This window comes from Fundulus heteroclitus, chromosome 4, assembly GCF_011125445.2.
Source record: "Fundulus heteroclitus isolate FHET01 chromosome 4, MU-UCD_Fhet_4.1, whole genome shotgun sequence".
Lineage (NCBI taxonomy): Eukaryota > Metazoa > Chordata > Actinopteri > Cyprinodontiformes > Fundulidae > Fundulus > Fundulus heteroclitus.
The window spans coordinates 26,756,896-26,779,619 of NC_046364.1; the positions used below are offsets into that span (position 1 = coordinate 26,756,896).

The 22,724-nt window shown below is 41.1% G+C and overlaps 1 protein-coding gene across 6 annotated transcripts in view; it reads left to right on the forward strand.

The window, feature by feature from the left end:
- The window catches only part of znf536 (zinc finger protein 536), a 229,810-nt gene that overhangs the window by 32,210 nt on the left and 174,876 nt on the right, over positions 1-22,724 (forward strand). For 3 of the 6 annotated variants that reach the window (XM_036136301.1, XM_021315958.2, XM_021315961.2), the window contains one exon: positions 17,708-17,810. The gene's annotated coding sequence lies outside the window, so the exon portion shown is untranslated. Of the gene's footprint in view, positions 1-8,790; positions 8,901-17,707; positions 17,824-18,173; positions 18,505-22,724 lie in introns of those variants that run through there. The other 3 variants (XM_036136299.1, XM_021315959.2, XM_036136300.1) reach the window with 3 other exon arrangements.

Below are 22,724 nucleotides of genomic sequence, written 5' to 3' on the forward strand. Positions count from 1 at the left end.
CAACACGGTCAGCAGTGTACTAAAGACTTTGACCCACATCAAATTTAACATCCGCAGATTATAGTGTCTGTTCTTTCAGTCTTGAACTTTTCTTTGCATTTTGCCATGTAAAAAACCACATACCTCAATGTATTTATTAGGATTTCATGTGACAACCCATCACCAAACTAACTGCGAAGAGGAAATATAACACGGTTTTCAATGTTTTATTGTGATTCTAACACTTTTTACCTATCAACATTTAGAGAATGTGGCCTGCATTTGCATTGGGCCCCTTTTACTCCCTAAACAAACTCCAGTACAGCCAGCCCCTTCAAGAACTCCTTTCTTACCAAATAGAGTCTGTGTAACCTAACATCCTGGGAAGATGAGCATTAATCAGAAAATCAGCAAAGAGGCCCATGGTAACTAGAGGAGCTGCATTGATCCACTGCTCAGGTGGGAGAATCTGACAACTGTTCAGTTCTCAACAAATACATTAAAAACAACTGTCCTGTACATGCTGCTTCTAACCTTTGCTGTTCTGCTTGCTCTTACGTGTCTGCCTGTTTGTTTTTTTTTTTATTATTTTTTGTACAGTTTTCTACAAGTCATGAAGGGAACAGTTATCAAGAAGGTGCTCTGGTCAGATGAGGCCAAATTAGAACTTTTTCTCTAGATCTAAACCCAATGTGTGCAGGAACACTCTTGCACACATCCTCAGTGAACCATGGTAACACCACGCTGTGGCAACGCTTTCCTTTAGTGAGGACAGTAAAACTTGTCGAAGTTGAAGGAACGATGGTTGGAGCTTAATGCAGGACAGCCCTGGAAGAAAACCTGTTAGATACTGCCAAAGGTTCCCCATCCAGCAGGACAATGGCGCTAAACATGCAGAAGATTTTAGGTCAACGCATCTTCATGTGTTAGAGGGGCCCTAATCAAATTGCACACCTCAGTCCAATTGGAAACCTGCGACAGCACTTTAAAACTCGACATCAACAGATTCTCTCAATCAGATCTGACTGTGTTGTAGTATCCCAACAAAATACGCTGAGGTCTGTGGTTAGAGGTACGAATACTTTTGCAACGCTCTGTAAATAAGTTATTTGTCAGGTAAACTGAACGTTTATTTATTTATTTGTACTTCGACAGCCTTCACTTGTGCAAAAAAAAAGAAATGTTAACCGTTTCTGTTCCAGCTGAATTTTACGCCTCATGACATGTTCCATAAATTAAGTTGTGAACCCTTTTTTGTCGTAAAATAAGCAATTTAATGACCAGTAAGGAATGATCTACTTGTGTGCTGTGTTAGCACTCATATTTTACTGTTACTACTGGAGCTCATGGTCAAATTGAATTTGCTGATTTATGGCCCTTGCCATGTACCGTTCATTTCCATGGCTACTGAGGGACTTGTGGGGGTGTGGGGGTCGTTGGGGTAAAGGTGATTTCTGAAGTCGACAGCGGTGTCCAAAGGGATTGTGGGGTGCTGTTAAAATGAAGCCGTTAATTAATACTATTGATTGGCAAAAAAAAATAAAATAAATAAAAGCAAATGTGATTTGCATATAGCCACGGTGATCAATGCATTAACCGATTTTTTTTCCCCCACCCTCAGAAATCTGATTTCCTGAGTTTTCAAAGTGAGAGAGGGAGTTCAGACTAATGTGGATCGATTGGGCCTTCTCTCAGACAAGAATATAAAGCATTTTATTAACCATTGGAGGGTGAAACATGGTAGCCCAGAAACAAATAGTTTACATTTGGACCGTCTAATTTCAAAAAGAAGACACATGGTAAGCTCTTTACAACAGTTGCTTTGTTACAGACCCCAAACACTCAGTTTACATATTTTATAACAAGGAGATATTCCTGCACAACTGGACGAAGCAACTTTTGCTGAAGATAGCAATATAACAAAAATGTCAATGACAACAACAAGGCCATGACAATCAAAAACACAAGAGGCGTTAAAAAACCAATATGTTTTTTTTTTTTTTACCCCCTCCTTTCTTGCTTGCTCTGTCAAGAGCAGCTTATTATAGCGTATTGATTTATAAAGCTTTAAATGTGATCCTCCATGTCCAAGTCAAGGGCAGGGAGTGCAAGAGACAGACTGAGATGAGGTGAGGAAGGGGGAGAGAGAAGCCAAGCAGGGGAAGAAAAGATTGGAAGACAAAGACAAAAGGGAAAAAAGATGTTCCAAAATGAATAGAGTTAGAGAAGGGAGTCCGCGATGTGGGGGAAGCGGCAGCAAGGCATTTTCAGAAACGCTCTAGAACACAAAAGGGTAATTGTTTTAGCCCAGATGTTGTTTCGCACAACAAGCAGGATACAATGTTCCTACTGAGCTGATGAGCCCAATCAGTGAAATGATTAAAAATTGATTTTGTCCCTGTAATTACAGTATGTAAACTACTTAGCCGGGATTGCAAAGGAAGTGATTTTCTAATTACGTATATACTCTGGTGTCTAATGATTGGTTTTTTGAAGTAATGAAGAGAGGGTCCTAACGACTCCACTGTGTTCTGTTGTTGAAGGGAGAAGGCAAGAGAACGAGTGTGTGCGTGTGTGTGTCGGTGACTGTGTGTGTGTGTGTGTGCGTGTGTTTTTTTTGGGGGGGGGGGGGTGCTGACGGCAGAGCATCGTTAGGGCAAGACAGCAGGCTTGCATACAAAAGGGGGATGAAAATTGAATTTTTGCCAGTCAGTGCTCGCACGATAACACGGGGGCCCTGTGTGCGTTTGCATAGGATCTGGAAGCTAAATGGAGACTGCGACTTCTCAGGGGGGTCGCCAGGCCCTGACCAGCCCTGGCAATCTGGACCCTGCAATTAAAACCTCTCGGGGCTGTGGGATTTAGGACATCACTCCAGCAATGGCAATCTAACAGTGGTCCAGGCTGAAAGCTGACAGAGACCAGCACAAAGCCGGCCCATTCTCTGCCGCGTATGCATTTCATCGACAGACTTACCTGATTCAAGTCACATGTAACGCTTACAACTCAGAGCTATTGTTCTAATTTTAGAAATCTAATGTAGTGATTTTGTTCACAAAACCACACATTAGTATATAAGTATTTTTTGTTAGTTTGGATTGAAAGTTTTTTTTAATGGTGAGTTCTAAAATCAGCTTTGCATTTTAGGGCCATAGGTAATGTAATTTCTTTCCTTGTCTGCACCTATAATGATGAAGACAGTTAAAAGATCTCCCTGTGCAATGATCTGTATTAGTCGGTAGATGTAGTTTTTGCCGGATCACCTGGTTTATGAGAAACCTAGAACAAGAGATTAATTTACCTATTTAACTAAAAAAGGTACACACACACATATATATGTATTTATTTATTTAGCCATGTTTGGCTAACAGTCTGAACACCTTTGAATGTGACAGTGTAGGCCCGCCAACAGCACAAAAAATGTGAATGCACCAGTAACTCTCAGTACCACTCTAAGGCTCAGCAATCCAGTCTGAAACCTCCAGCGGTTTATCTCAAATCCTTTGTGAAGGACTGAGAGTGGTCCGGCCTGAGCGGGCCTAACAGCGGGACCTAAGAACAACACCTGCAGCCGGATACGTTTAGAACGAAGACTACAAGGCAGTGGTGCTCTGGCGCCACCGTATTGTTCCGACCTGTTTGCAGCTCTGATTCCATAACGTCATAATTAACTACGAGTGCTTGCTCATTCAACTGGTATTTCCTTACCTTTGATCTATTTTATTTAAGTTGAAATTAGTTTCATATTTAAAAGTGTTACAATAGGTTAAAATAGCCTACATGGTTAAATAACCATGCCGCTCTCATATCTGCTGTGGTTTTACACGATAACGTATGAGCATTGTCCGGGTGACTGTTGATTAACAGAAAGTAATCATTGATGGATTTGCGTTACGTGACGCAGTTATTAGCTGGTTTTGAACCTAAAATCAAACAGTCTTAAGGAATAAGGTTTGATTCGCAACAATTGGGAATCCCTTTGTCGACCCGGCAGGTTGTAAAGCATCTTAAGATGGACATGGCTCAGGATGGACAGCCTCACCTGTAGCCAGAGGCGAATTCAGGAAAAGGTCAAACCAAAAACCAAAAGTTTTTATTTTTTTAATTTATTCTAACAATTTCACGTTTCGTGGGTGCTTGTTATATCTGCTAAGATCCTCTGCCAGGAGAGATGTTACTTGGGTCCTGAATTAAAGTGACCAGTGGGTCAGGTAAACAGGGTTATTGCAGGCATTGGGGTGTCAGGGAGTCTCTCCATCAAACAGGATACAGAGATAAAGCCACAGGTTGGCAGAACACACAAATCATCTCATGCTGAATGAGTCACTGCCAGGGTAATGGCTGCTGCCTTCTCCTCTTCTGTGCTCTTAACATATCTAACAAAGACAAAATATTTTCTCAGCCTTCTCTGTTCAGTATTGCATATTTAATTACGACTTTATTCATTATTTTTTAACCTTCTTTTTTAAGAGAAATTAGAAGATGTGAGTTGAGCCTTTCATTATGAGGAACAGGGAGATCTGTGGGTTTTAGCTCTTTGGGAACATTAATAAATGACAGAAATCTAGATTAAGAAAGCCGGAATGCAACTAGAAAGAAAAATGACAAAGCTTTGAAACGCTGCCAGTATCACCAACTGCACTCCTCTGACACAGCTGATTGTAAGAGAAGCCGATAGCATAGCCAACTTAGGCCTTTAATAATTCATTTAGCTGGGCTATGATCTATCATTTTGTACCTTTTGACATGCAATATTGAAATTTAATATTGCATCAATACAAATGATGTACTGCTAGTCGCTGAAAGTCGAGAAAGGATGTGGATTGCACAAAGATCTCTGCCAATGTTTTTCCGCTCTGTTCTCCGGCCCATTCTCTCTTTCCCGTTTCCACAGCTTCATTGTACTGAAGTAGAAAGGCATAAGAGAAACATCTGTCTCCCCCCCCCCCCCAACCTCCCCTTGTACTCTCCGCTTTGATATGTGTGCTTAAAAAAAATGACAACTTAAAAAGTTCAGGGAGAAAAGTCTGTTGCTGGAGTCAAGAGAGGCTTGGGGAAAAAAGGCGGGTATGCTGGGGGTGTAAGTGAGTAGCAGAGGGAACATGACAGCGCCGGCTGAGGGAGACGTCGCGCGTTGTTGAAAGCTTTGACATGATTCTTAAGTGCGGTGGAATCCCGAGGGCAATATTCGGGCTATGAAAAGCAGCAGGAAGGAGAAGCCTCTGTGGCGGTGTCAGTCTCCTCTCAGCCCCAGACTGCTGCTGCGTTTGAGCTGTTGGTTCAGGAAGATGGGGATGCGCTGATAAGCAACACTGGCTGCTGTCAGTCTGAAGTGGATGACACCAGCGCTGTGGTGATGCTGCGCCTCGACATGTTTCCTCTGCCCAAGATGCTGTGCTGCACTACAAGACGACTCGGGCGAGTCACTTATTCAGCTTCCCTCCGTTGTTTCTAAGTATCTGCTTACAAGCTGACTGATCGAACACAACTGACTGCAGGATGTGAGCCAACAGGTTTGTCAATGATCTGATGAACTTGGCCCTGCAGTCCATCTGGACTCCGGTGCCTTTAATAAATGTGCCGTACTGGACCTGTTCATAAGTTCTGTATTCCCACAGCGGGCAGCTCCCTTTAACCACCAGTTTAAGATTTTTTTTCAAAGGTGTTTCCACCTATTTCTCTATGTTCACCAGCACCGTCACTTTTAAGCCACGGTTTCAGTCTTTCTACAAAGGCGGTTCATGGGAGGCTAAATGTAAAGAAAGCAAACAGATTTTGTGAAACATGAAATCCTGAGAGATATATGATGTGAAGGTAACATTCCTGATTCCTCTCCTCCGTGAATTGCAGGTTGAGTCATTCCACAGTACCTCAAGTGAAAGCCTTTCCCAAAAGGGGCTAATAGCTCATGCTAAAAAAAAATGTAAGGTATGTTCTGTAAAAACTAACGATAAACAATAACGATCCTTAGGTTCATCCTCTGCTCCATCTCTGATTTTAACCATTTGAAACAAGCAGAAACTGTTATTGATTTAGACACTCATAGTAACTCAGTTTTACAGATTTACTGGTTTTTGTCTCTTGGATTAGAGTTTGGAACAAATTCAACTTTGCTCATGATTAAAATAAAAAAACATATATACTGCATAGTTATTGTCATACCAGACTGATTTGTCTTATTTTGATTTCTGTAACTCATTTTAATCTACTTGAAACTAATAGTATGGAGCTTTTTTTAGAATAGGGAATATTTAGGAACCATCATGACCCAAATGCACAGATGAGTTTTAAAAGGCTCTCCCAGAAGAGTCACTTTGAAAACCTATATCGCTGTAAGTGCAGCAAATACTTAATAAATCTTGTCATTTTCACACAAAAAAAACGCCGGTGAAGTCACTGGTGCCGCTTCACCTTTTTCTGGGTCTTCTCTACACAACCAGAGGACATGAAAACAGAATAAATGCAGACATGGATGGCGTGAACATACACTCTCACTCAATATATCATACCCACAAACTTCAATCTGTTTTATTTGGAACTTTACGTAACAGACATCCACAAACTCCTCGCGTAGCGTTTACCGTGATAAAACATGCCTCCTGATTGGCTCCTTTTACACACCATGTTGCAGAGAAACACAGACACCATGACAGTCTGTAGGGTGGTCAGTACAGTAACACTGATTTGTTTTTTTTGTTTTTCCCACTCCGGCTGATAATGACGTCGTTTTCCCAGCTCTGGTGCATTTTGTCCAACAGATCAGACTGTCTCTGTCTTGAACGCTGTGACTTTGGCTGAATCAGTGACATCTTGTAGGTTTTTTACAAACCAGCATCACTCTGTCATAAACCCACGGGTCTATGTGGCTGTCATTGATGCCGCATATTCTTCAGCGCATTTGCATTTTTCGCTATAAATACGTCACTCAAGCACTTGCTGGAAGAGAAGAAGAAAACAAAGTCCAGTGTAGGATTTCTGCACAGAATTTCATGCCTGTTTCTTCATAAAAGGCCCTCGAAAAGAAAACAGCTCCTCACTGAAAAAGAGCTTCATGATTCGGACAAGTGTTTGAATTGCTAAGATAAAACCCTTATTTTTAGATCTTTTTTTTATTTTGTGGACAAAAGCTGACTGTTGTTTGTTCTTGTATAGCTTCCAAGAACCCTGACCTTTCGCTGTGCCCTTACACTGCTCTGAACATTGAGGAGGTCTGCCATGCTTGTAGGTGTCTGGGTATGCCAACAGTGGGAAAGAAAGGCACAGTGAGGGAGAGAATTAGGTGCCTCAGGCCGCCATGGGTCATGGTGTGCCTCCCTGGTCACAGCCTTATGTCAAGGCTTTATTAATTCACCTGCCAAGGTCCTGACCTGCTGTAGGAAGCAGGAGACAAGGGCTTGGTGAAAAGCAAACAAGTTCCATTAACATAACTAGAAGTCTAAAATTTGATTAAAACCCAAGAAAGCTAAGGTGAAACAGCTTCTTAAAGTAACATGTGAATAGATATTTATTTTTTTGGTTTAAGATCAGATATGATGTTCATAAATGGTTGGAGAAACTATATTGAACAAGATGATTATTTCAGCACCTGAGGTTAAATTATCTGCATAATGACATGAAATATATTTGAAATGTGATCCAACATTAGATGATTTTTTTTTTAAATATATAAGTCTCTGTGGAAAATGATATAGAACATGTTTCGGTATTTTTTAATTGGAAAAAAAAAATGTCAGGTTGTATTTCCTCTTCCTATATTCTTATATTGGAGGAGTCATTACTGACAATTACTCAATTATTTGGTGGAACAAATAAAAAAAAAATGACAAATTACTTGAATAAATCTTTAATAATCTCTTCCATGTCACATTAGTGAAGGTTGGCCAAGGAAACAGTTTAAAGTCAATAAGAGTGGGATCGGCAAACATCCTTTAGGTGCAACCAAAGCATACAAATGTTTAGACTCTAGCCATGAATGTGTGCTACTCTCATTACCCACGCCTCCATCTGATTATAGACATTAGAAATCGTTTGGCTTTTGCAAGGGAGTAAAAGTAAAATCCGTCTGAATATTGACCTGAAAAGGCTTTCAGTCTATTGTGACTGCTCCGGGATAACTTCCTTTTTAGTTTTGTAAAATGTTGCTTTCTTTCTGGCTCTTTAGTTCCAACTTTAACTGCTTGCTCCCAAAAGCCTCTTTTTTTAATCTAGGTTTTTTTTTTTTTCGTGCCTCAGGGGTGCGTTTGGCAGGTCAGCGCCGCAGCAGGTGAGGAGTTGTGGGCTCGGTGACCTTTGTCTGTCATTGTTTTGCTCCTCACACCTCACCCAGGGAGTAGGAGAAGGAGCTTAGTGTATCCACCTGCCACAGACCATACCATGGTCGCTCTACATATTGGCGCGGGGCGGGGGTTGGTTTTGGTGTGCCAAGATGAACTGAGATGGTCCCGAATGAATCAGTGCACACGGTGAACAGCCGAGTTGGTCCAAACGCCGTACAAAGAGCTGGACTGAAGCAGCAACGTCTGTGTGTGCGCTGGGATCTTTAGGTAAATTGGTTGAACAGAAAACCAAAAACAAGCAGACAACAAAAGCAGAAGGGACTCCGGATTCCAAATGCGATTTGTGTTCGCGCGCGTAGCTTTGCAAGATGAATCAAATGCACCTTGAGTGAGTGAGGGGATGGAGATGAAATGAAACAACCAAGCGCTTGCCTCCGCTGGGGCCTGATTGAGTTCAGGTGGCTGGAAAGTGTCTCACCCAGGGCTAGTTGTCAGTGAAGGATCTGCTGTCTTCTTATCTCTGTCTGTGCTGCAGGGCTAACCGGTGAGCACCGGGCGCGCCGCTTTGACGGATGTTCACGCGCCTCCTGTGTTGTCGGGGGACAGGCCGCTGATACTCTTCATCTTTCACGAGCAAAGTCTGAGGTAGAAATGAAGATTGATGCCAAAAAGTGATATGGCAACCCGTTGGCCTCTCCCGCCATATATAATCATTTACGCATCCGTGACACATGAACGCATAAGCGCACGCACGGCCGGGATCCGAGGTGCGGCGCATGTTCACACGGGCGACCGTTTCCTCTCTGTTATTAGAGACATGTGATCTGATTGCATTTGATCTCCAAATAAACAGGGAATCAGTCCATCCCCTCGGTGAAGATGGCAGATGTGATGGACGAGCACATTAGCATCGAGGACAACATTAGATTTGCTCAAAATTATTGATCTTTTGTTTGCGAGCCAAGGCAGCAATAAATAACAGTGCATGGAAGATGTGACTCATTATCACCATGCCAAAAGCCTGACAGACCTCTGTCAAAGCTCTCTCTCTCTCCTCAGCCCTCCTTCCCATCCTCCTTCCTTTCATCTCTGTCACTACAAACCAGTTTAATCTGTTTTTAATCCTCACTTCCATTCTGTCACTGGTGGCTTTAATGCGAGGCCTCACTGTCACTATCTGATTCCCTTAAAAAATTTTAATCCTCACTGATAACCCTGTGTTATTACATGTTGCACATACACACAGGACCCTCGCCGGCGCACACACACACACACACACACGCGCGTACACACACACACACACACACAAATATGTACACACAGCGTTTAGTGGCTCTCTTAGTGTTTTATTCCTTTTTACCTTCTTAGTGAAGAAAAAATCCTTTTATCACACAATGGGTAATTTATATCCATTACCAGCGTTTTCAATCCTTTTCAGCACGGCTGTCACTGCCTTTGGCACACTCGTGATTAATGTGATCTAATAATAGTCTGCCATTATATTTCCTTTAGTAAAACATGTACCAACATCCTATTCAGCTCCACAAAATTCATTGCCCCTTAAAACATTTTCCCCTTTTCGTTTGAAAGGCAAGATTGCTTTTTTTTTTTTTTTTTCCCTCCTCATTTTTGTTTCCTCCTTCTAGGTGATTATTTGTCGGGGCGGGGGATGAGGTGCTGGTGGGTTAGTAATGGCACTTGCATGTTTTCAGACACTTATGAGAATGATGAGATTCATGATCCGAGGTGGTTTGTGTGGATGCAAATATGTGTGTGGGAGTGTGTCTGCAGGTCAGAGATGGGTGTGTGCTTCTCACGCTTGTAGCTCCTATGCGCAATAATGAGTGCCACACTTTTGAGGACCCGAACACCTTCAGGCCAGAAGTACATATTACTTCTTGCTAAGGATGTTGCCAAGAACCCCCACCCCCTTTTTTTTTGCTTAGAGTTATGGTTTCAGAAATCACGATCTGTGCCTTGTAAGATCCATAACCAGAATATTCCAGTCCAGGTTTGATTTGCTCATTTATTTATGCTAGCTAGACTAGCTAGATTTTAAGATGGTCCTAATATTAAAAAAAGCACCGAAAAAGCTACATTTTTCACATATAGAAAAATTGCTTTCTATACCTTCATCTGTAGTTTAAATTATCTCCTGATGTAGAGTTATGAAGTTTACGTTGAATCCAAGCTCATCATCAACAGTTCCAAAAGGAAGCTCTGAGGAGCAACTTTAGCACTATTTAGCCCTTTTTCCTGCCAGGAACTTGAAATGTTGCCACACAAAACTGTCAAAAATAATTGATGCCTCTTCAGTGCTTTTGGAACCGACTGTTAGCCAAATAGGGCAAGTCAAGAAATATGTCACCTCTTACTTCAGAGTTTCAGGTATACAAAATGGGGTAAAACTGAAAGCATTTACCTTCATAACTGCTAACATGCTAACAGGAACTGGATAAAGCCTTGCAAGAAAGTTGCCACCTGGACAAGAGCATTCTCCCTGACACCTTGAGGGCACCTCAATCCACTGAGTGTTTTAAAAAAAGGCCCTAAAATATTTATTTTTAGCAAAGCTTTTGGTCCCCTTTAGATGTTGTTTCGCTCTTCTAAAAATAGCTTTTTTATTTTATTTTTTTATTATTATTTTTTATGCTTTTCTCCTTTTTACCTTTAGTACTTTGAGATATTTTGATAAAAAGTGCAGTATAAATGAAATGTATTATTATTATTATTATTATTGTTATTATTATTATTTTTAATCTCTGTTTCAATGCTGCGCCCGTAGAAGTTTTAGGCCTAGTCAACATGTAGCCTGATATTTGGGAAAACAAATATATTTTTATATGGTTAGGCCTTTCATCCACACGTAAACAATGTTTTACATCTCTAATAATGAATGATTGTGAAAACTACGGCCAAAGTGGAGATGTCCAAAAACTCATTTTTTGAGCCTGCTTGTGTACATGACATCATACGCCTTATGCAGCGCTGAGGTCACATGTGCGGCCATTGTTATAGACTTTGCCATACAGCACAGTAAAAAAAAATGTATGCCTTCAAAGAGATGCTGAATTGTACGTTGATGTTGTCATCGTCTTATTGTCAAGCCATACCAACAAGGAAATAAAACACACTGGCTGGAGAAAATTCTACAAAAAGTCCTCAGGATATTTTTTTTCCGCAACATAAAACCCCTAAAATGCTTGTGCTTGGAGTGAAAACAGAATCACGCTTGTTTTACCCAGTTGTTAAAAAAGTACAGTCAATTGCTTTCATTTATATTTGAAAATTTATTGTTATAAAAATACTTTGTTGCATATTTGGGTCTCACCTGAATACCTCGAAGGCTCTGACAAAAAAGCTGTGATGCAAAGTGAAGCAGAGGTGCTGCTTCACTTTGCATCACAGCTTTTTAGAATGTACTCCAATCACAGTCCAATATTATTATGTGTAGGAAAAATAAATTCAGAAGTGTCTCCAGCATGTTAAGCCATTTCCAACTCAGTTACTTTAGAATTATTTTGAGAAAAATATTTGAAATGTTATCACAGCTAAATTTTCAGCCACTGCTGTAACAATTTATTTCCTAAGTAACTTGTGGGTTATAAACAGTATGTTGATGATCAGCTGATCCTGATTTTAGGTTGATGTGTTTTGCTTTGAGAGATATTTAAATGGAAGAAGAAAAAAAAGAAAGATTTTGTGCTAATACTGTAGTTCTTATTCAGTCTTGGACATTCTGAAGAAGTATATTTGATTTATCATTTTCCTAGCTGAATAAAACACATGTTATTAAACAATCTGAGGAGAAAAATAGATTAAATGTGAGTTTTCTCATGGATTAAATGTGAGATATAAACAATCAACACAGCAAGTGTTGGCTTTGGCAATCTTCACATAGCTTTATTGTTTTTTGAATGACCTACTGTGAAACCAATACCATTTCTAGACCATAAACACTTTATGAAAACAGGTATTGTTTTTTTAATGCTCCCTGCGTATTTTTCTATATTCATACAGCTAAATATGTTGAAAATGTTTTGTCTGGAGTTAAGAAGCCCTGCCTAGTGAACAAATCTATCACAGCCAATTGCATTTAATGGGCTCAATATCAACCCAAAAATATCAGAACTGAAGAAGTAATGAATTTTGAGATGAAAAATTTTGCGGAATCCTTGAGTGTTATTGGAAGACAGCATTGAAGGGACGTTTGAGTAGGGGGAAATTTTGCTGGTTGGTCAAGCTTTTTAACTAATTTATATAAATCTAAATCAAGAGTCTTCTTTTTTTGGACAAGCACCCAATGCAGAGGGAAGACGCTCTCTCTGTAGAATGCCCGCACATATCATGTGTGTATGAGTGTGTGTGTGTGTGTGTGTGTGTGTGTGTGTGTGTGTGTGTGTGTGTGTGTGTGTGTGTGTGTGTGTGTGTGTGTGTGTGTGTGTTTGTCGCTTGGGAGGTGGTCCAGCAGTGGGGTCTGTTCCGTCCCAGCCGGACAGCCTGAGCCAGTCTGCCACTCATGGGGCACGTTTCAGATGGGGCGGTGCCAGTGCAGACACCCGCTCATACACATGCTCACCCAAATTTAAGTGCCTTGACAGTATAAGTACTACCTGGACACACACACACACACACACACACACACACACACACACAGTCCTGGCTCTGACCCATATCAAGGGTTAACCCTTACCGGGCTCTCAGACTTGTGTCCAGGATGAACAGGTGGTCCCACAAAACATGGGCATCCGTTTCCTCCTGACTTATCCTAGTGTGTGTGTGTGTGTGTGTGTGTGTGTGTGTGTGTGTGTGTGTGTGTGTGTGTGTGTGTGTGTGTGTGTGTGTGTGTGTGTGTGTCTGTGGACAGAAGGGTAAATGTATGTGGGGTACAAATGGGAGTGTAAAGATGGGGCAGCTTTTGCAGACCTTTTGTGTCAGTTTGTGATTCAGTTTTTCTTCTCGTGGCGTCTGGACGAGCTGCTGTGTGACAGAACATCACTACGTCCAAATTTCATTCGGCGAGGGACGTTCAGATATGTGAACATTTGTTTGTGTGTGATCCTGACCCCACAACCCGACTGCTCCAAACACAGCTGTCAGCACTTCACATCTTTGTTTTCTCCCATTCTCTCCGTCCCCTTTCCCCACATTTTTCTTCTCTTGAGTCATCCCAACCAAGCTCTTTCCATTAAAGATAGCTTCGACTGAGCCGCTTCTTGTTCTCCTCTGCCCCTCTCCCCCCCGCCTCAAGTGAGCTTTTCCCAGCAGAGAAAATCGAAGGTAAACCTCTTTTGAGACAAAAAAAAAAACGGTGGACTGCACTTTGCCTGTTTAATATATCTCTCCAATGGAGGAGGAGATGGAGAGGGAGAAGATGACAAAAACACAACCACCTGACCGCTAAGATAACAGTTGCTGGTTACAGCACATACCCAACACTGTCCGTAACACATCTTCATTCAGCTGATTTCCTCTTCTGTGATCTGTGTCTCTGTCCCGCTGAACCCCGTGCAAAAGTAAGTGTAAAAAAGTAAGAGCTGGTAAACAAGGTGAGACAGAGAAAGCTGGATGAAGCTAAGGTGACACATATAAACAGAGCTGAACGACAGAAAGAAGCCCCTCGCTCTCTGAGTCAGCAGGTTTTAGTGAAGTCTGATTAAACGAGGTTGGAAACCACTTGCGGTAGTAAATAACGGAATTGTCAAAATGTTGCTTAATGACCTGTATATCTACTCCATGAAATATGTGTCTGCAGATCTGTGCAGAAGCCCAATTTTTCCCCATTGATGCTTTAATGTTCGGACGTCTAAATGTTTTAAACAACTACAACTTACCTTCAACGTAACCCTGAAAAAAGGCAGATTAAGTATTGTTTGTAATCCCCCATCCTTTATTATTGTATGGTTGCGAGAACACCATTTTCAAATGGGGTAAAAAATGAGAACAATGTATTAATAGGAACATTAATATACAGTTATAACAATACAATATGTTTTAAAATTATTGTTAGCGACTGCGAAACTCTGAGTCCATATCTAAAAGATTTTTAACTCTTAGAAGTCTTGGTTTCGTAGGATTGTAGCTGCAATCTCAACATTTCAGAGCAAAACAATGATTAAAGAGATACTTATTAAAGAAATTATTATAAGAAAATACTGCATTCAATCACGGCTTTACTATCTGGCATATCAGTAATATTAGCGCGTATTCTTCAGCGTGGTAAGTGGCAGTGATGCTTCCAAAGTTTGTTTGGCTGCCGCTAAGAAAATGCACATAATGTATTCAGTGCTGCAGGGCACCAAGGCTAATCCAAAAACTTCTAATTATAGCTCCTAGCTCCGGTTCCTCAACCTTTCATGGGGTCAACAGTAAGAACACTATCATGGATATGAGAGGTGCTTCGGACAGAAACACATACGGATGATATGAGTGAGATTCGGGTCTACAGCAGTCCGAAAATGAACTACAAAGCTCTCGTCTCTCCAGCTATTTTCGTTAATTTCCGTGTGGTGGGCTGTGCTTATACATTGTGTCACGTAAAGAATTGTGTGATTCCTAACAGCTCCTTAGTGCTGGTAAGGGACTTCGTAAGGTTCCTATGCTAAATTAGTCGTGAGAGGAAGCATCCAGGCTCCTTTTCCTACCGCCCTCCTTTCTGACTGCAACGTTCACACATCACTTATCATAGCGACCGCTGACACACTTCCACTTTGGGTAAAGAGTCTTTACCCAACAGAGGTCTTCGGATGGAGGCCAAGTCTACACTACCAAAGCTAATGTTGGCTACGACAACCCACCACAGACCAGTACGCAGGGATTCAGAGTCAAAAATTATTAAGACTGCGTCTGACATGAATGAATGTCTATTCATAGATTCAGTTATCAGACTGTATTGACATTTTTTTTCTTATAAACTATTAATAAATGATCACAATGCTAACATGAATATACTGTATGATTAACAAGTTGATTTATTTACTGTTTAAAATTTAAAAAAGGCAAAGATCTATGTAAAAATAAATTTTTGTATAGATCCTTTTGTATCATTAATAGAAAAAAATGCAAGTGCAAAAAGCACTCCTTTTCTAAACTGCTATTTCTTTATAAATCCTGAAGAAGAAATCTGAATTTACATACAGATTTAAAGCCAAAGGTCTTGAATCAAAAATGCTAATGCCAATCCCACACCAGTAGGTGCCAAAAACAGCATTATTGAAATATGTTGGAGAAGAAAATTAGACACAGCTGAAAATATTAGCAATGAATATTTATAGCAAAATATCCATGTGTGGACAAGGCCTCAGGGCATTTTGTCACCTGTGATGGACCCTATTTGGGTTAGTGTGTTTGTATTGGGATCAAAGATTTACATTTTTACTATGTCAGGGTATGCTGCTTTTGCTGTGATCTCACTGTGTCATGATTCCGGTTTTTGTTTGTTTGTTTTGCACCTTTTGGGATTCAGCTCTGTCACCTCTCAGCCACAGAAACCATCAGTCCACTTCCCAGTCACCAATCATCAGCCCAGACCACTTCCACCACTAATCATTTCCCCAGCCTTCTTGTACCTGCCTCACTCACCCGCTCACTGCCAGATCGTCTCGTCACATCATTCGTGCTCTGCCGCCGGGATGCGTTCTTCTGTCCTCAACCTGCATCTCGGCAAGTCTGGTTCCGCCTGCAACGTTTGGTCTCCTACCTCATCTGCCAGTATTCTCCATTTTTTAATAAACCCTTCTTAACATACTCTGTGTTGGCTAATTTCAGGTTCACACCCCCTAACCTGCCACACAGTGTTGTATTTAATGCGTTGTACTTTTTCCTATAGTTTAAGATTGCCTGCTGAGTCGGAGAGTTCAATGCTCTTTGAGAGGCCCGTGGCAGTTTACTTAATCTATTTGCTTAATTTGTCCAAAAAAAGCCTGAACTCCCAACAGTTGAAGCAAGTCAAAGCATTTGCTTTGCCGAGAAGAGTAAGTGTTCATTGGTGCAGACAGAACGTCTGCATAATAAACTAAGACATTTGAAGTAAATGCTATTCAAATGTTGATCCTGTAACATTTAAATAGCATTTTGCTGCGGCACCTGTTTGCAATATATTCGGTGTCTTAGAGTCTGGGGAGTTTTTTTAACAGACAGGAAATAAGGTGGGGCGACTGTGTCTAACAGGTGATAAAAATAATGTATGCTGACAGGTGTGTAGAAAGGCAAGTCTGATGGTTATTGGCCCCCATGAATGTGTTTTCTACCAGGTAAACACAAGATAAGTACACAATGGTAAGGTGTGGGTATTAGTAAAACAAAATCTTGTAAAATGTTCTTAATTAATATTTATAGTTCTGTTTTTTTGTATTGTTTGAAGGCCTGTAGTAGTTAGCAAAGTTGAAACACTGCAGGAACGTTTGTGGTTTTTGAATGTTGGCTGGTTCCACACTGTGCTGAGTTTGGATGTTCTCCTTGTGCATGTGTTGGTTCTCCCTGGGTGTTCCTTTTTTCTCGTTCAGTCCAAAAAACATATATTCAGGTTTCCATGTAAACTTTACATTGCAGTTAAATGAGATTATGTCTGTGCATGGTTGTTCATCTTGTTCATTTTTGTGATAGAATGGTGGCCAGTCCAGGCTGTTCCTGCCTGATTCAGCCCACTTGTGTCCCTTAAATGGATAAGGCACGTAAAGAAAACCAATGGGTAGAGGAAGGGTTTTCTTTATTCCTTGATCCTGTATACAAACAATTTCTGAATTGTTGAACTAAAATCCTTGAATACTGTTAAAAAAAACGATGCTTCTTGACTCATCACAGTGTGTTTATAGCAATAAATGAAGGCATGGAGACATAAAGAGAATTTCTTTCATCACAGGAGCTTATTGGGTGCACTTAACAGCAAGTGATCGATTTTTAAATTGATTTGACTACCACAACTTACAGCTGGATCTGTTTTCTATTTTCCGTTTTGTCATGTATTATTAATCCCTTAAAAAAAAGGAATCCATAAATTGAACAGTTTTGAAGCCTTTCAGTTTTAAATGGTCGGCCTAAGGAGAGGGTAAAAAGTCAGTCACACGCTGAAAGTGTAAGCTGAAGGATACAAACTGTTTAAAATGTAAAAAAAAACAATAAGTTGAATTAATAATCCAGTAGTTAAAGGAGTTAGAATTCAAACATGCTCTTAGAGTTAATTCATATCACATATTGTTGTTATGCTATGCATCAAATAAGGTAACAGAATGTATAAAATGCATAAAACCAAGAGGCATAAAATAGTGCAGTCAAGGAAACTGTGCATCACTGTATTCACCTTCCCCTCCTCTTTCCAGGGGAAGGGAAAGCCCTTCCAGATGAGGGGGTACTGCATACTGTAGAGAGAAGTGTGTTGTGGGAAAGTGGACGGCGACAATGATAATGAACTCAGCACTCCCCTCATTCTCTCTCTCTCTCTCTCTCTCTCGCAGGGCTCTGTGTGCAGCAGCGACCAGGAGCGGAGCTGAAGCTGGCTTAACTGGGCTAAGCACACTGTCGCGCTGTCAGAGGAACAACCCCCTCCCAACGTCTGAGGTGACTGTCTGAGGTGACTCAGGGCTTTGAGGGAGGAGAACGGGAGGAAGTGGAAGAGAGAAAAGTGTGTGTGTGTGGCGGGGGATTCAGCTAACTTGAGTATTTGTTATTATTATTGTTCTGCACGAATGGTGAAATTTTTAAGTGCGGGAAACAGGAAGGAAAGAGGACAGACAATGAATCGAAAGCAAAATGTTTGGCGAGGAAGAGTTTTAGTGTTGCAGTTCCTCGCTTTAAGACGCAGTCTGTATGCGGGGTGACAGCAACAGTAAGGTTTAGTATGGTCGTATTACATATTCATCACACGCACACACACACACACGCACACACACACGCACACGCACACACAAACGGGTCAGATTTAAGTGGACATACAGACGGAGGGACTGCATGAGCATATCAACAGATTATTCCTGTTTAATCTCATTAGTTCTCCAATGTAGTAGTTCATGTGTCTTTAAGCATACACAAGCAGTGCCTTTCCAACATACGAGCTGAGCACCGGGCATGAAGTGGCTAATACCGATATGCACACATGAGCTACGTTTGAGATGGAAACCCAAAAAGGTACAAAGAGAACGACGTGCGGCAGCTGGAACCTTTAAAACCCTGACATTCCCTGTCTGACAGAGCAAAGTGAAAAGCCCTGCAGGCCTGTGCGGCTCCACGCTCTGTTACTCTCCAAGGATGCAAGGTTAGTTCACCTAGCAGCTATTTCTTGTGGAGCTGTGGAATTGGCTTTGACATTGCCCTGGGAATATCTAGCCAAGGTGTGGATGAACATGTTGCGTCCGTCTGTTAATAGCCGGGCCTAATACGTTATTTTGGTTGGTTTGGGAGTAGGCTGATTAAAATTACGGTTCTTCTCACATCTGCCTATGTCAATTACTCTTTTCAACAGTTTGGGGATAAAAGTAATGATAAATACGTGCGACCGGGTATGGGGCTGTGTGCGGTTGTAAATTTAGACATAATGACAAAAAAAGAAATGCATGAATAATTTAGAACCCTCCTAATTTTTCTTACGCCATTCCTCAGAGCCTGACTGCGTCGCTGTGAGAAAGGCATATGTTGGAAAGTTCAGGGGGATTTTGTACGGTGTCTGTGAACTCTGAGCGATGGCAACCAGCCGACTCCTCTCTCCCTCTTGTCTACCGACGACTCCGTGCGAGAGTCCCGCGTGCCGCGTTCCCTTTCTCAGAACTAACACCGCGGCGAATTGAAACAAAAAAGGTCACATATTTTATTTATGTGTCAAAAGTGTGGTGAAAGAAGGGCATGTGAGGGAGGGAGGGGGGGGGGGGGGCAGGGGGTATCACTTTATCTGTTGGCTGATATCATTCCATCTGTGCAGATCAATTCTCCCAGACAGGGAGAGATGAGATAGGAGCATGCTCACGAAAGAGGGAGGGAAGGAAGAAATGCTGAAATGGTAGTGATATTGATTTGTCAAAGAAGTATAGCATTGCATGATTTGCTTAAATGTCCACATAAAGCCAAACTGTCAGGGCTAGGCGTGGATTTGGCCACACAGACGTCTGCTTGGGCCAGCTGTACACGATATGCAGATACGTCTTTAATCATCTGTGTTACAGCCACGGTGTGACATAGCAATGCCATAAAGAAGCGGGCGCACGTTCCACCTAAACGTTGCCACTAATGTGTAGCTCCCATGACGTTCGACTTTTCTTACAACCATGTAATAAAAAAAAAATGCTGTAATCTTTGCTAAAATATAACAAAGAACAGAAATCTGGCTGACTGAGTTGGAATTCTTACATTTCAGGAATACCTAGACTGCAACATTGTACCTCATTGGCTGGAGGAGTCCCCCCCATTGATTCTCTGGTTCTCATCCACTGCTGAATACGTTTCGCGAATGGAGACGAGCTCTTCCCTGCTCTGCGACTTACACACCTGGCACAAGGACAGGGAGTGGAGGGAGAAATGAGATTAAGGCACAGTTAAAGAAAACTGTAGAAAAGAGCAGAGAGAGTGTGCACAGGGCCATAAAAGGGATAGTTTAACCATTGATCGAGAGCAGTGGTGGAAATGGCAGCAGTAAATCAATTTTATCTTGGAGCAGCTAAAGAGTGTTTTCTAATGAGGTTAATGCCACGTAATGGCTAAATTCCTCTGGTTAAAAGATGCCCTCAAGGTGGTGACGAGAGATAGATGTCGCCGCGGAAAGCTTAGCACCTCGCTGTTCAGCAACAAGCCGAGGGATGCCTTTTGTTCTTCCCAGGCTGTGTGTGTCTTAAATCACATTATTCCTCCATCCATACAGCTTGTCGTAGCATCAAATAGACACTTGTAACCTGAACTAGCTATTTAAAAAAAAACTCTATTAATCTTCTGCCCAGTTCTTATATAAGGACTGCAGCGTATACCACATGTAATATACAATGTTAAAAAAAACTAAAAAAATCAAGTGGTTTCTGGAAACCCAGTCGTCACCTTGGTGCTAGATAGTCGACTGTGAGGAATGTCATACTGGAATGTGCCGAAAAACCCACTAACCAGGTCATTAACCGTTTTCGTGAGGTAGACGTGTATTTCAAATCAATGACGTTGAGGCAGGTTGGAGCTGCATGTAGACACTGTAGGGCCACGCTACATGTGCACACTAACCCTAACCCTAGGCCAAAGAACCACAAGGAGACGAGCAACAAGCTAAGCAGAGCAGAGCTTGAAACAACCCAGCTTGCTGGTTTTGAACTCTGTCTGAGTGGCAAATTATTCAGCCCAGTTCACATCCCTCTGAGGCCTCGAGGTTAAAAGTAGTTCAGATCTTTTTTAAGCAGGGTTCAGTCGAAAGGTTATGAGCAGTTGGTATCTTATCCACCGTCAATATATCATATAGTTGAAAACAGATATTTACATACTCTGTGTAACAAGACAATTAAATGAAACTAAACCTTTCCTCTTTGAAGTTAGCTAAGATTGACAAGACCTTTTCAAATACATCCCTGAATTAAATACAAATTTTCTCCCAAATGAAAACCATTTTCTTAGTATTTTGTAAAACTGTCTTTTAAACCGTTCACCTTGGATTGGCCAAGCTTCAAGTTGCAATGGTTTGCTGGAATGTAGGCCCATTCTCCAAAAGAACTGGTTTTTGTTGGCCACCTTGCTGAAATGCCTTTCCACCTCTGCCCGCAAATCTTCTGTGGGACAAAGATCACGGTTGTGTGAAGGCGACCCACAATCCTTCACTTTGTAGTTATTAAGCTACTTTCTAATGAGTTAGGTGTCGTGTTTAGGGACAAGTTGTGTCCAAGCTTTAACTAGATGGCCAATGTCTTGAGATGTTTTTCCAATATTTCCATAATTTTCTCTCCTCAAGATGATATCTAATTCTACAAATTAGATATCATCTATGCAGCAAATCACCTCCACAACATGATGCTACCGCCCTCGTACTTTACAATTTTGCTGACCTTCTCGAGCTTGCAGGTTTCCCAGTTTTGTCTTGAAAACATAGCAATAATTAGCTTTTACAAGTGGGGTCAACATAGCAACTCCAATCTCAGATATTTTACAGTCGAACACTGTTATATAGCAGTTTGACAGTCACATGAAAGACTATGTTTGTCCACAATTGATAGCCCTGGTCAACCAGATTCCACATTTTTAGGACTTTGTGCTTCTTTCATGTGTTCCCTTTTTTTTTGGCCAATTTGAACATACAATGAGGTAAGCATATTCTGCCAACATACCTTTGTCACGGAGAGGGCATGTTAGTGTATGAACTTTTGTGACAGTTACAGATTGGCTTAACATGCTTCACTTTGCAAAGCACAGTTCATTATTCTGAGCAACGGACCGACTTGAGTCTTTAAATAACCACACACTTCTCTGTGAACAGCCATCCAAATGTATCTGTATTTCAAGATTGAAAAAGAAAACACACAACCTGCCACAACGCTTTTCAATTAAATTATTAGAAAGATGATAAAAATACTTGGGAGTTAGTCTTAGGCTAGGGGATCTTTTACAGAATGAAGGTACAATCATTGCCATCTACTGCAGAATAAATAAATAATCCATTCCACTAACCTTTTGTCACTCTGAGCCTAATAAGTTTTGCCATTATTAGGCAAAAATGGCAATTTCAAATTTAGTATTTGTTTTAAAGCAGCATAGTTATCTGTTATTGTTAGAAGTATTTCAGAAATTCCCTTTACACTAAACAATAATTAAATAAATAGTGAAAAAAACACCACTATATCAGTAACCAACATTTTGTGTAGTGGTGCAGACTGAGGAAGACAAGCCGACATCGTGTCATTTTCTCAAAAACTCCAGACATTACCCTCTTCTTTAGCCATTCAAAGATAATTTAAAAGTTGCTTCTTAGCCATGTATGATTATAGTAGGCTTCAGTAAAGGCATACCAGCCTTAGCAGTTGACAGTTGTGAAATTAAATGGGTGGATGAGTTTTCAGCAGTTCAAGAATGTTGGTTCTAAACTAGAGCTTGTCTAAAGGTAATTACAGTGTGTAAAATGCAAACACAATACAAGCGTCAACTACCATTAGTTGATCAGCCAGCATCCTTAATCTTACAGTTCTGACTCCTGAAAGCGACCCTCCCTTTGCTGGGAAGGGAGAAGTTCTTGGACAACTTCCGATTCAGCAAGTGGAAAAAAAAAAAACTTTAGCCAGTACTGTATGTACAGGGAATCCCATGGCATCCGATATCAAGACTAATCACACGCAATACAAGCTAGCTCCCTGGCATGTAAGCAGACCCAGACATGTTAAATTATTACATTACCCAAATTACATTAGTTAGTAATGGAAGCATAAAAAATCCTCTTAGACTTCAGTGAAAGTGATCTGAAGAGTCTGTAAGCTGTAAACTAGACTCCTCTATAACGTTTGCTGATGGAAATGCAGCTCGCAATCAGCG